This window comes from Ranitomeya variabilis, chromosome 6 (genome assembly GCF_051348905.1).
Source record: "Ranitomeya variabilis isolate aRanVar5 chromosome 6, aRanVar5.hap1, whole genome shotgun sequence".
NCBI lineage: Eukaryota > Metazoa > Chordata > Amphibia > Anura > Dendrobatidae > Ranitomeya > Ranitomeya variabilis.
Window position 1 is genome coordinate 276699815 of NC_135237.1, and position 13972 is coordinate 276713786.

The 13972-nt window shown below is 43.7% G+C and overlaps 1 protein-coding gene across 1 annotated transcript in view; it reads right to left on the bottom strand.

Moving 5' to 3' along the window:
- CTNNAL1 (catenin alpha like 1) overlaps window positions 1-13972 on the bottom strand; it is a 382380-nt gene that overhangs the window by 99470 nt on the left and 268938 nt on the right. The window lies entirely within an intron of this gene.

A 13972-nucleotide genomic window follows, 5' to 3' on the forward strand; every position in this document is an offset into this window, starting at 1 on the left:
GGAACACCATGTGACTACATATAAATAACGAAAAATAAGTGTGCACACCCACATGTGAAGGAAGGTAATGTACGGGTGCTGCCATGGGCTCCGAGAAATCCAGTTACCAGTAAGTAATTACGATTTTCTCCTTCCCCCATGACGGCACCACGGAGAGATTTGCAGAGAATGTATCATTAGGGATGGACCACCGCTTCCAGAACCCTTCTACCAAAAGGTCTGAAGAAGAGGCTAGATCCAGCCGATCGCGATTGAAGAATGTAAAGGGGGAAGATCACGTTGCAGCTCTACATATCTGCTCTATTGAGGAACCAGCTCTTTCCGCCCAGGAGGCTGCCACTGCCCTTATCAAATGAGCTTTCAGTTTCTCTGGGGTGGCCACCTCACGTGAGGAGTATGACAGGGTGATTGTGTCCCTTATCCATGTCGCCAACGTGCCCTTAGAAGCTTTTTGCTCCTTACTAAGTCCCTGAAAGAACACAAAGAGATCTATCCTTCCTACACTCTCGTGTGACTGCTAGGTATTGGATTAGGCACCTTCTGTCATCTAGTGTATGTAATACTCTCTCTTCCCTGTTCTTGGGATTGGGACAAAATGAAGAGAGGGAGATCTCCTGAGATCTATGGAAACGCTACACTACTTTCGGTAGGTAGGCTGGGTCGGTCTTGAGAATAACTCTATCCTCCAAGACTTGTGTGAAGGGAGTGCCAGCAGATAATGCCTGGATGTCACTGACCCTACGAGCTGATGTGAGAGCTACTAAAAGTGATGTCTTAAGGTACAGGATTCTCATCGAAGCCTCTGCCAGAGATTCGAAAGGAGGTTTGATCAGGGCTGTAAGGACCAAGTTTAAATCACAAGAAAGAGTATTCAGAGAGGGAATGGGTCTAGACCTGGCCAATGCCTTGATGAATCTGGATATCCACCGATTCCCAGCCAGGTCGTGATTGTATAGGGCCCCTAATACTGTGACTTGAGCCTTTAAAGTACTTGTAGCTAGCCCGTGTTCCAGTCCCTTCTGTAGAAACTCTAAGATGGCTGTTAGTGGAACCCCTCGTTTTAACTTGGAACCTGATGCTGAAAGGAACTTTCTCCATGTTTTCCTATACAGTTTGGTGGTTACAGGTTTTCTACTTTAAAGGGAACCTGTCACCTGAATTTGGCGGGACCAGTTTTGGGTCATATGGGCGGGGTTTTGGGGTGTTTGATTCACCCTTTCCTTACCCGCTGGCTGCATGCTGGCCGCAATATTGGATTGAAGTTCATTCTCTGTCCTCCGGAGTACACGCCTGCGTAAGGCAATGGCGTGTACTCCGGAGGACAGAGAATGAACTTCAATCCAATATTGCGGCCAGCATGCAGCAAGCGGGTAAGGAAAGGGTGAATCAAACACCCAAAAACCCCGCCCATATGACCCAAAACTGGTCCCGCCAAATTCAGGTGACAGGTTCCCTTTAATCACCTAAAGAAAAGGCCCTATTGTTTTATTGTGTTAGAACTACACTCAAATCCAAAATGAGTCTGAAATTGCCATAACAATGCAATAAAGACTAGAAAACACAATTCCAATAATTCTAATATTATAATGTTTATTAATAATTATACCATATATTAATTCATAATTTTACCAGTAATAACCTCCAATGTAAAACGGAGCGGATATATACACATAACATCAATTTTATAACCCCTATGTAAGCAAAATTTCCAATATATACAGACCACTGCCTTTAATAGAGAAACATTTAGTCCTCTCATAGATGGCAGCCTATCATTAATACGCCCATAATACTATTAGCTATTTCACACAGAAAGTGCATTTATAACCATGAACCGGAGCTTACATTTGTATTACTGCCATCCAGCATGTATCTCAAACGATGCTCTTTACCTCATTGATATGTTGCAAATGCACACTATAAATAAAAAAGGTGGGCAAAAAGAAGATTTTTTACTTACATGGGGTATGATGTCCGTGTCCCCGTTCCTGAACCCCGACGCGCGTTTCGTAACACTTCCTCAGGGGGCGTGTCGGGGTAGAGGGACGCTGGACATTTAAATCATACCCCCACCAATCAAATTATCCATCACAAATATGCCGAACAGCTGCGTGATTCCGGAATATCACCGGCGCTGATGCCGTTCACCGCGCACCGGAAATGACCTCACTGGTTCCGGGCCGTGAACCGCAAACAGGCTGGCGCTCAGTAATGAGCGCTCAGCATGTCGGCGAGTTCTGTATGCCGGAAACAAGAGAAGTCTGTGCGAGATAAAACAGACACAGCAGCGCACATTCCGGGATCAGGAAGACATAAGCACGGCATTATTGAACAAGTGGTAGATATAAATACATCGCATGTATTACCCTATAACAAACGATAATTTTAACATATTTATAAATAAACACATCATAATACAACATCCATGATATAATCTATAACTATTCATCACTATATAAAAAAACCCATTAAAATTACTTTGTTTAAGACACAATAATTTTAAATACAATAAATGAATAAAAATAAATAGATAAAGTGCAAAAAGTGATATTAAATATAATTCCAGATTTCAATCCGGTAATATATTTAAAAACTCATTATTAATCATACAATTACAAATTAATACATTGTGTACCATCAATTCCAGTATGCAATATAAATAATGTACTACCAATCAATCAGTGCCAATATATTTATAAAGTGAACAAGTGACAAATACAATTTTTACTATCCAATATTAAATTTGGTTCCCCAAACAAACATTATATCAATCAAATACATAAAAATTCAAAGTAATCTATAATTAATTACACAATGTGCCATAAAAAGTGCAATATTAGGTTATTACTGGTAAAATTATGAATTAATATATGGTATAATTATTAATAAACATTATAATATTAGAATTATTGGAATTGTGTTTTCTAGTCTTTATTGCATTGTTATGGCAATTTCAGACTCATTTTGGATTTGAGGTTTTCTACTTTGTAGCAATGTGGAGATTAAGTTCGGGGAAAATCCCTTATTACTCAGGAGAGCCCTCTCAAATTCCAGGCTGTCTTGTGTAAGTTTGTTACCTGAGGATAAAGAACCGGTAACTGAGAAAGAAGGTTCGGAAGCTCCGGAAGTACCCAGGGGTCGGAGATGGACATCATCCTCAGCCAAGAAAACCACGTCCTCTTTGGCCAGAAGGGGGCTATTAAGATCACTGGTGCCCTGTCTTCCCGGATTTTCCTCAGAACCACCGGAATGAGGGCAATCAGAAGAAAAGCATAGGCTAGATGTGGCCCCATGGAATCATGAAGGCATCTAACGCTATGAGGTTCTCTTTGGGGGCTATTGAGCAGAATGCATCTACCTTCCTGTTCTGACTGATGGCAAGTAGATTTATGGAAGGACGCCACCACCTTTCTGCGATCTGATCGAACACTGACTGATTCAGTTCCCACTTGCCCTGTCTCAGCTGGGTCCGACTTAGGAAATCCGCCTTGCCATTTTCTGTCCCTCTTATGTGGAGTGCAGATAGAGACCCCAAGTTGTCCTCGGCTAACTGAAAAATGGACCTTGTCACTTTCATGAGAGGGCGGGACCGGGTTCCTCCCAGGTGATTTAAGTATGCTACCGTTATCCGGTTGTCTGAGAATACTCTTACCTAGTGTCCCTGGAGAGTGTTCAAGAATTCTAAAAGGGGGACCTTCACTGCCAATAGTTCCTTCATGTCTGAGGATACTGATCTTAGGTCCTCTGACCAGACCCCCTTGAGCTATCTGGTCGTTCAGGTGAGCCCCCCCCAACCCCTGGGGCTTGCGTCTATGGTCAGAACCTGAGAGATTGAAATCGCCCACAGAATGCCCAGAGTTGTTTATCCTCATCAACCATTCTATAGAAAGTACAGTTTCTGATGACAAGGTTAACTTCCCTTCTAAATGCCCTGTTAGAGAGTTTTCGGTTTATAAAATTTCCCACTGCAAATCTCTGGTGTGTTTCTGAGCCCATTGAACGGCGGAAATACAGGCAGTCATGGAACCTAGAAGGAACATCGCTTTCCGCAAGGTCATAGAGGGGAGGTTCCTTATCAGAGATATCAGGGCTATGATTTTCTGAACTTTCTCCGTTTAATATGATACCCAGATATTACTGCACTTGTTTCGGCACGGTTTTGGATTTCCCTAGATTCAAAAGCCAGCCTAAGTTGGCCAAGCAATCCATGACTTTCTCTAGTTGGTTCTTGCAATGCTGGGGTGAGTTGCCTATGATCAGAAAATAGTCTAGGTATGGGACAGTCTAGGATATCTTGTTCCCTCAAGTGTGCCATTACCTCTGCCACTATCTTGGTGAACACCTGTGGAGTTATGGCTAGACCGAATGGGAGGGCCGTGAACAGATAGTGCTTTACTACTCCATTTATCGGGAGCGGAAGAATTTCCGGTAGTCTCTGTGGATGGGGGGATGTGATCGTATGCATCCTTTAGGTCCAGAACAGTCATGAAACAGTCCAGAAGCAGCATTTTTACTGATATTTTTATTGTTTTCATCTTTAAGGTTTGGATTTTCAGTAACTTGTTTAGCTTCTTTCGATTTATGATTGTACTAAACGTTCCATCTGGCTTTTTGCTCACGAACAGAGGGAAGTAGAATCCTTTGCCTTTTTCCCCAGTAAGGGACCTCTTGAAGGACTGCTTTCCGTATCAGACCCAGAACCTAGTGCTCTAAGGCTATTTGCTCTTCGTTTGAAGATCACTGGTGTGTCATTATAAAATTTGGACGGGGAGGAGAGAGGAAGTGAAGTTTTAGACCTGATTTTATTAGGTCTAAGATCCAAGAGCTGTTCGACATTCTTTCCCAGGATGGAAGAAAGAGATAACCTTCCCCCACCTGGGGAAAACTCTTATTGGGAGGTCTTCTTGTTGTCATTGGGGGGCCTGTTGAACAAGAACCCCTTCCCCCTTCTATACTCCCACTTATCTAGGTTTCTGGGGGGCTTCCTCCAGATAAATGTCCTACTCAAAAAGGATTTCTTATAAGGTATTGGAGAGGAAAGGGAAGTGTTTTTTATTATTCCCCGCTTTATCCAAAATATCAAGCGTAGGCCCGAACAAGAATTCACCCTCACAAGGAATGGAGCATAGTCTTGACTTTGGAGATCTCCTGGCCAACATTTAAGTCAGAGGGCTTGCTGGGTTACATAGTTACATAGTTATTAAGGTTGAAGGAAGACTGTAAGTCCATCTAGTTCAACCCATAGCCTAACCTAACATGCCCTAACATGTTGATCCAGAGGAAGGCAAAAAAAAACCATGTGGCAAAGAGTAACTCCACCATGGGGGAAAAAATTCCTTCCCGACTCCACATATGGCAATCAGACTAGTTCCCTGGATCAACGCCTTATCAAGGAATCTAGTGTATATACCCTGTAACATTATACTTTTCCAGAAAGGTATCCAGTCCCCTCTTAAATTTAATTAATGAATCACTCATTACAACATCATACGGCAGAGAGTTCCATAGTCTCACTGCTCTTAAGGTACCTTCACACGAAACGACTTTGTAACGATATCGCTAGCGATCCGTGACGTTGCAGCGTCCTCGCTAGCGATATCGTTTCGTTTGACACGCAGCAGCGATCAGGATCCTGCTGTGATGTCGCTGGTCGCTGAATAAAGTCCAGAACTTTATTTGGTCGTCCGATCGCCGTGTATCGTTGTGTTTGAAAGCAAAAGCAACAATACCAGCGATGTTTTACACTGGTAACCAGGGTAAACATCGGGTTACCAAGCGCAGGGCCGCGCTTAGTAACCCGATGTTTACCCTGGTTACCAGCGTAAAAGTTAAAAAAAAAACAGTACATGCTCACCTGCGCGTCCCCCAGCGTCCGCTTCCTGACACTTACTGAGCGCCGGCCCTAAAGTGAAAGTGAAAGCACAGCGGTGACGTCACCGCTGTGCTGTTAGGGCCGGAGCTCAGTCAGTGTCAGGAAGCAGACGCTGGGGGACGCGCAGGTGAGCATGTACTGTTTGTTTTTTTTACTTTTACGCTGGTAACCAGGGTAAACATCGGGTTACTAAGCGCGGCCCTGCGCTTAGTAACCCGATGTTTACCCTGGTTACCCGGGGACCTCGGCATCGTTGGTCGCTGGAGAGCGGTCTGTGTGACAGCTCTCCAGCGATCAAACAGCGACGCTGCAGCGATCGGCATCGTTGTCGCTATCGCTGCAGCGTCGCTTCGTGTGAAGGTACCTTTACAGTAAAGAATCCGCGTCTGTTATTATGCTTAAACCTGCTTTCCTCCAGACGTAGAGGATGCCCCCTTGTCCCTGTCTCAGGTCTATGATTAAAAAGATCATCAGAAAGGTCTTTGTACTGTCCCCTCATATATTTATACATTAAAATAAGATCACCCCTTAGTCTTCGTTTTTCCAAACTAAATAGCCCCAAGTGTAACCTATCTTGGTATTGCAGACCCCCCAGTCCTCTAATAACCTTGGTCGCTCTTCTCTGCACCCGCTCCAGTTCAGCTATGTCTTTCTTATACACCGGAGACCAGAACTGTGCACAGTATTCTAAGTGTGGTCAAACTAGTGACTTGTACAGGTCCTTCTCAAAAAATTAGCATATAGTGTTAAATTTCATTATTTACCATAATGTAATGATTACAATTAAACTTTCATATATTATAGATTCATTATCCACCAACTGAAATTTGTCAGGTCTTTTATTGTTTTAATACTGATGATTTTGGCATACAACTCCTGATAACCCAAAAAACCTGTCTCAATAAATTAGCATATCAAGAAAAGGTTCTCTAAACGACCTATTACCCTAATCTTCTGAATCAACTAATTAACTCTAAACACATGCAAAAGATACCTGAGGCTTTTAAAAACTCCCTGCCTGGTTGATTACTCAAAACCCCCATCATGGGTAAGACTAGCGACCTGACAGATGTCAAGAAGGCCATCATTGACACCCTCAAGCAAGATGGTAAGACCCAGAAAGAAATTTCTCAACAAATAGGCTGTTCCCAGAGTGCTGTATCAAGGCACCTCAATGGTAAGTCTGTTGGAAGGAAACAATGTGGCAGAAAACGCTGTACAACGAGAAGAGGTGACCGGACCCTGAGGAAGATTGCTGAGGAAGCAGTGGACTGAGTCTGGTGTGGAAACATCCAGAGCCACCGTGCACAGGCGTGTGCAGGAAACGGGCTACAGGTGCCGCATTCCCCAGGTAAAGCCACTTTTGAACCATAAACAGCGGCAGAAGCGCCTGACCTGGGCTACAGAGAAGCAGCACTGGACTGTTGCTAAGTGGTCCCAAGTACTTTTTTCTGATGAAAGCAAATTTTGCATGTCATTCGGAAATCAAGGTGCCAGCGTCTGGAGGAAGACTGGGGAGAAGGAAATGCCAAAATGCCTGAAGTCCAGTGTCAAGTACCCACAGTCAGTGATGGTGTGGGGTGCCATGTCAGCTGCTGGTGTTGGTCCACTGTGTTTCATCAAGGGCAGGGTCAATGCAGCTAGCTATCAGGAGATTTTGGAGCACTTCATGCTTCCATCGGCTGAAATGCTTTATGGAGATGAAGATTTCATTTTTCAGCACGACCTGGCACCTGCTCACAGTGCCAAAACCACTGGTAAATGGTTTACTGACCATGGTATTACTGTGCTCAATTGGCCTGCCAACTCTCCTGACCTGAACCCCATAGAGAATCTGTGGGATATTGTGAAGAGAAAGTTGAGAGACGCAAGACCCAACACTCTGGATGAGCTTAAGGCCGCTATTGAAGCATCCTGGGCCTCCATAACATCTCAGCAGTGTCACAGGCTGATTGCCTCCATGCCACGCCGCATTGAAGCAGTCATTTCTGCCAAAGGATTCCCGACCAAGTATTGAGTGCATAACTGAACATTATTATTTGATGGTTTTTTTGTTTGTTATTAAAAAACACTTTTATTTGATTGGACGGGTGAAATATGCTAATTTATTGAGACAGGTTTTTTGGGTTATCAGGAGTTGTATGCCAAAATCATCAGTATTAAAACAATAAAAGACCTGACAAATTTCAGTTGGTGGATAATGAATCTATAATATATGAAAGTTTAATTGTAATCATTACATTATGGTAAATAATGAAATTTAACACTATATGCTAATTTTTTGAGAAGGACCTGTATAGAGGTAAAATTATGTTCTTCTCATGAGCATCTATGCCTCTTTTAATACATCCCATTATTTTATTTGCCTTTGTAGCAGCTGCCTGACACTGGCCACTGAATATGAGTTTGTCATCCACCCATATACCCAGGTCTTTTTCATTGACGGTTTTGCCCAGAGTTTTAGAATTAAGCATAGTTATACATCTTATTACTTCTACCCAAGTGCATGACCTTACATTTATCCCCATTAAAGCTCATTTGCCATTTATCAGCCCAAGCTTCTAGTTTACATAAATCATCCTGTAATATAAAATTGTCCTCCCCTGTATTGATTACCCTGCAGAGTTTAGTGTCATCTGCAAATATTGAAATTCTACTCTGAATGCCCCCTACAAGGTCATTAATAAATATGTTAAAAAGAAGAGGGCCCAATACTGACCCCTGTGGTACCCCACTGCTAACCGCAACCCAGTCCGAGTGTGCTCCATTAATAACCACCCTTTGTTTCCTATCCCTGAGCCAGCTCTCAACCCACTTACACATATTTTCCCCTATCCCCATTACTCTCATTTTATGTAACAACCTTTTGTGTGGCACCGTATCAAAAGCTTTGGAAAAGTCCATATACACTACGTCCACTGGGTTCCCATGGTCCAGTCCGGAACTTACCTCTTCATAGAAGCTGATCAAATTAGTCTGACATGAACGGTCCCTAGTAAACCCGTGCTGATACTGGGTCATGAGGTTATTCCTCTTCAGATACTCCAGTATAGTATCCCTTAGAATGCCCTCCCGGATTTTACCCACAGTAGAGGTTAAGCTTACTGGCCTATAATTACCGAGTTCAGTTTTTGCCCCTTTTTTGAATATTGGCACCACATTTGCTATACGCTAGTCCTGTGGTACAGACCCTGTTATTATGGAGTCTTTAAAGATTAAAAATAATGGTCTATCAATGACTGTACTTAGTTCCTGCAGTACTCGGGGGTGTATCCCATCCGGGCCCGGAGATTTGTCAATAATTGCAATAGAAAAGACTGCCGATCTGGCTGCCAGCCTGACCAAGTCTACCGATGCATCAGCCAAGAAAGCAGCAGCTCCTTTCATTACTGGTGTCCGTAGAGGTTCTCTCTCTTAGCTGTGATTCTAGCTGGTCTAGCCAGACCATCAGTGACCAGGCAGTACAAATGACAGCTACCGCAGGTATTAGTCACCCCCCCCCCACCCCCCCGGCTGCCTCCCATGGACACTTCAGGAAGGTATCCGCTTTTTTGTCTATGGCATGGGATCCTTCAATACCCCCATGTCCTCAAAGGAAAGGGAAAACTTTTTGGAAGCCATGGCAATTGCCACATCTAATTTTGGCACCTTCTCCCAAAAAGAACATGCCGGGAAATCGAATCAATATTTCCTCTTTGGGGATAAAAGGCCCTCTCTCTCTGGTTTCTTCCTCTCTTTTTTAATTAGGAATTGGATTTTCTCATTTAGGGGGAAAGATCTCCTCTTTTTTTGTTCTAGTATACCGAACATTATGTCCTGAACTGATCTTTTTGAACAAGGGTCTACCAGCTCCATGGTGGCCCTGACTGCTTTGACGAGGCTATCCGATTCCTCTAAGGGGAAACAGTTATGACCGCCCCTGCCCTCGGATGAAAATGATGATGAATTGGACGTATCAGAGTCCCTCTCTTCATCCTCTGAACTGCTAGACCTGGACTCCGGGGACCTGTCTCTGGACTTTCGCCATTTTTCCCCTTATCCTGAAGGTATTTTCTACCTGTGATTTTATTAAGGACCTAAGATCAGAGGCAACCTTTAGGGTCTCTTCACAGATTGTTTGTTCTATACAAGAGCTGCAGTGTCTTTCTTTCCCACGTAGTGGGTAACTCCTCCGTACAAAGTGCACAGTGTTTGGTCTTGCCACACTTTTCCTTCCCGGGTTAGGAGGAGGAACCATTCTTGTAGATGGGTTTTCTCTTGCGTTCAACGCCACACTGGAGTTCTTGCTGCGCTGGGATGATCTGCCAGAACACCAACTCCCACTGTTACCATGCTCTTGATGATGGGAAGGGTCCTCGATGTCCGCTCATTTTTTAATTCTGATGTCGCTGTTGTGGCTGCGACAGCTGCTGCTGTGTTGACTGGCCATGCAAAGTCTGCGCCTCCTGGTGCTCCTGTTCGCTCATGACTGGGGGCGGGGGGGGAGACTGCCAGAGCTCTAGTAGAAGCACTGTCCTTAGTGCTTTCTGGCATTTAAATAAGCCCTGGCACAACCCCTGCACAATCCCCAGCAGACCTGCTGCTTCAGCGTGTCATCCTAGACGCCCATATGCGTCCACAGGGAGGGGGTGCGGTGCAAGGGTAGACAGAATCCAGCACATACACCGCCGGTGAGGACGCGCACATGCCCCGACCGGATTTCCCAGTCATGCCTTGTGGCGACATGTCATAGGGGCACGCCTACATCCCCACGTGTGCGCACTAGACCCCGGAAATACCGGAGAACAAGTCTCCCCAGCATCAGCCCCAGCGTCAGGCCGGGCTGCCTGCAGAGGATTCCAGCACACAATAGAGGCCCACTGAGCCCAGCGGTGAGCGGTGGTGCATCAGGTTACCGCGCCAGCTGCAGGAGAGAACCCCCGCTGCCTGGATCGGTCTGGCCAGGCCTAGCATCCCTCGACGATCTCTTCTAGTATCCCAGGTACGCCTTCCTTTGCAGGTACGTCGACTGTAGGTTTCCCGTCAAAGACAGGAAACCAACTGATGCGTAAGAGAAGTACCACCCTTTTTATCTGTAGGTTTCCTGTGCTTGAAGGGCTGATCCCCTCTCTCCGTGGTGCCGTCATTGGGGGCAGGAGAAAAAAAAAAGAAGCACAATTTAACATCCTTACACTTTTTGCACCAAAAACTGATACCTGCATTTTTGCATTTACCCATTGTTTCTTATGGGTGAAAAAATGCTGCAAATAAACTGAAAAAACTCTGAAAGAAATGACATGGTGTAGTTTGCAAGAACGCATCAGTTTTCCAAATCAGTCAGGAAAAAAAAAAAAAAAATGTGTGCATGAGATTGCAGAAATCTCAGACTTCGCTGGTACTGTAAAATGCAGCTTATAATTTGCATTAAAAAACGCAGCAAAAATGCAATGTGGAAATATAGCCTAAAGGTGATCTCATATCGTCAACACTGTGTCTAGTTTTATTGATTTCTAAAGAGGACTTTTCATCAAATTTTTCAAATTGAACAAGACACACATTGTAATAATGGCTGCAGAGTGAAATAACACTTTTTTTTCAATTTCACCTTTCCATTACAGAGATATAGTATTTGTATTTGGCACCTAATGAGCAAAAAATAAAATAGAAGGCACCCCCACCACAGCTTAGGTTTCTCACTGTGTGTAATGTAATGATACAGATCTGATCTCTTGATCTAACCTCCTGCATAAGTCAGTGAGGGGGAAAGGGGTGGGCATTGCAGCTGAGTTTAGGTGTGTCACATTACAAACACTTCAATCATCACTCTTCCTCTTCTAGACTGTCTCCTCTGATGTACTGCCCCTTCACCCACACTGCCTGTCCAGAGATCTGTCAGTATCAGAATAATGTCTGTTGTGCTCAACGTGTACTTACTCTGCAGTGGGAATAGAAAAGGGTCTCATCACATCTCACACAGGAGGAGCCCAGAACAGACTGCTCCTGTGTGAGAAGTAATGACAGCCTGATATGCTCTCACTGCAGAGAGATCCCAAGTTGGTTGAGCACAGCAGACACAGGCATGAATTCATCTCACACACTGAGAATCTGCTTCTAAGCTATTGTGGTGGTGTTTTTTTTCCCTTTGAGTGTTGCTTGTTTATGATTGGCCAGCATAATACAGGTAGAAGAAGTACACACCCCTAATGAAAACTGTCAGCTAACACCCACTTGGACTTAAAAAAAGCTATTTCATTAAGTGCCAAAGAGTGACTGCTAACATCTCAGCAATGGAAAGGTGAAATTTAAAACAAAAAAAAAAAGTTTATTCTGCTCTGCAGCCACTATTACATTGTAAGTCCAGTTGAACATGAAAAGGTTTGTGAAAGGTTCTCTTTAAATGTGGCACTGAGTGTTCCGGTTAGGCTGTGTTCACATGTTCACTTATCATCCATAACGGATCCAGTACTTACGGATGGCAACAGAGGAACACTTTTTATCAATTCCCCATAAAAATAAATAATCTGTTTACCTTCCATTTTTTTTCTTTTTTGGGGAAAACAAAAAAAATTGTGCAGACTAAGTCTTTTTCTGTTCCGGCTAAAAAATGAGCAGATGAGTCTTCCTATTCCATTCAAATGCATGAGTCCTTTAATGGAACATTTTATTTCTGTTTTTATTATCCAAAAATGGAAATAAACACTATACATGTAAACAGAGCCTTAGCTGTTCCAAACAGTAGTTAAGATGCATTCATAGTGCTGCTGCTCACAAAAGAATATTAAAACAATCTAAAGAACAAAAAACAAATAAAGGGAAATTAGAGATCCTTTCTGTCGTCCGTTCTATAATTACAAGCTTTATTTTATGCTGAGATCTCAGAAGGAATATAATAAAGTGACTGCATGTGTGAAAGCTGTGTCTGAATTGTGACAGGACGGAGGCTGGGTACACTGGCCTATATTTATCTCCCGAGTGGTACAACTAATAAGTGGCATTTGTTTCCTGTTGGGATCTGGCAAAGTTAAATATGTGTTTAGCAAAACTGGATCTATTCTGGGCTTGCGGATCAGCTATTCAATAACACATCCACACTGCTTCCTTGGCCGCTACTATTTTTTTTATTTCTGTTCACTTTATATTGTGGCTGCAGAGTCTTACACAATAATCACTGATCTAACATGGTCCAACTATCTACAGATCCAATTCGTGAGAACCTTCAGCAACTCACTTTGAGTCTGAGAATAGGGCACTGCTCCTGTCTGAAGTCTCAGACAACAATGTTGGGTAATAGGATTGGTATGTTGCCACTTTTAATGAAGTACACACTGAAAGGCCACTGTATTAGAGACATTCGGTGCATTAGATCTCCTTTGGCCTTCAAAACTACGTGTTCTAGGTCGTTAAGTCCTTCTGTAAGAATTAACATCCACCTGGAAAGGATAGCTTTTCACGTTTTTTGCAAATTAGTAGTGTGTGTGTGTGTGTGGGGGGGGGGGTTACTGACATACACAGAGCAGCCTATTCTATCTTATCCTAGAGATGCGCTTTGGGATTAACCCACTTTCAACCACATAACATAAAATGAAGTCACATAGTCACGGCAGGTGTATGGAGCAAGCTGGGGAACTGAGCCTGCAGCATACCTGGCAGACGCCAGCAGTGTAGCACAGCCAGCATAGGCTTGTAACAGTAGTAGCCAGAGATTGCTCCTTTCTCTGCTGTTTAACCATTTACATTTGCAGTCAATTACTGACGGCAACATTTAAGTGACGTCATTTCCAGTGAGCAAGTGCACAAATTCCCAACGGCTTGTCATGGCAGCAGCGGGACTTAACAGGAGAATGAAGAATGCAGTTACAAGGTCCTCCAGCAATCTTCTGGCTGCCATGACATCCCATCAGAGAATTGATAGGAGTTGGTGAAACCGCTCTGCGGTGCTGTACGTGTTTTTTACGGGACCATAGACTTGTACGGGCCCTTGTCATCTATACTGCTGAAAAAAACGGACATGTCTCCATTTTTCCATAGCACTGTAGGATATAATGGGTATGTGACATCCGTTGAAAAAACAGATACTTCATGGACTGGAAACACCAATGTGCAAAAGAGGCCTACGGAAGG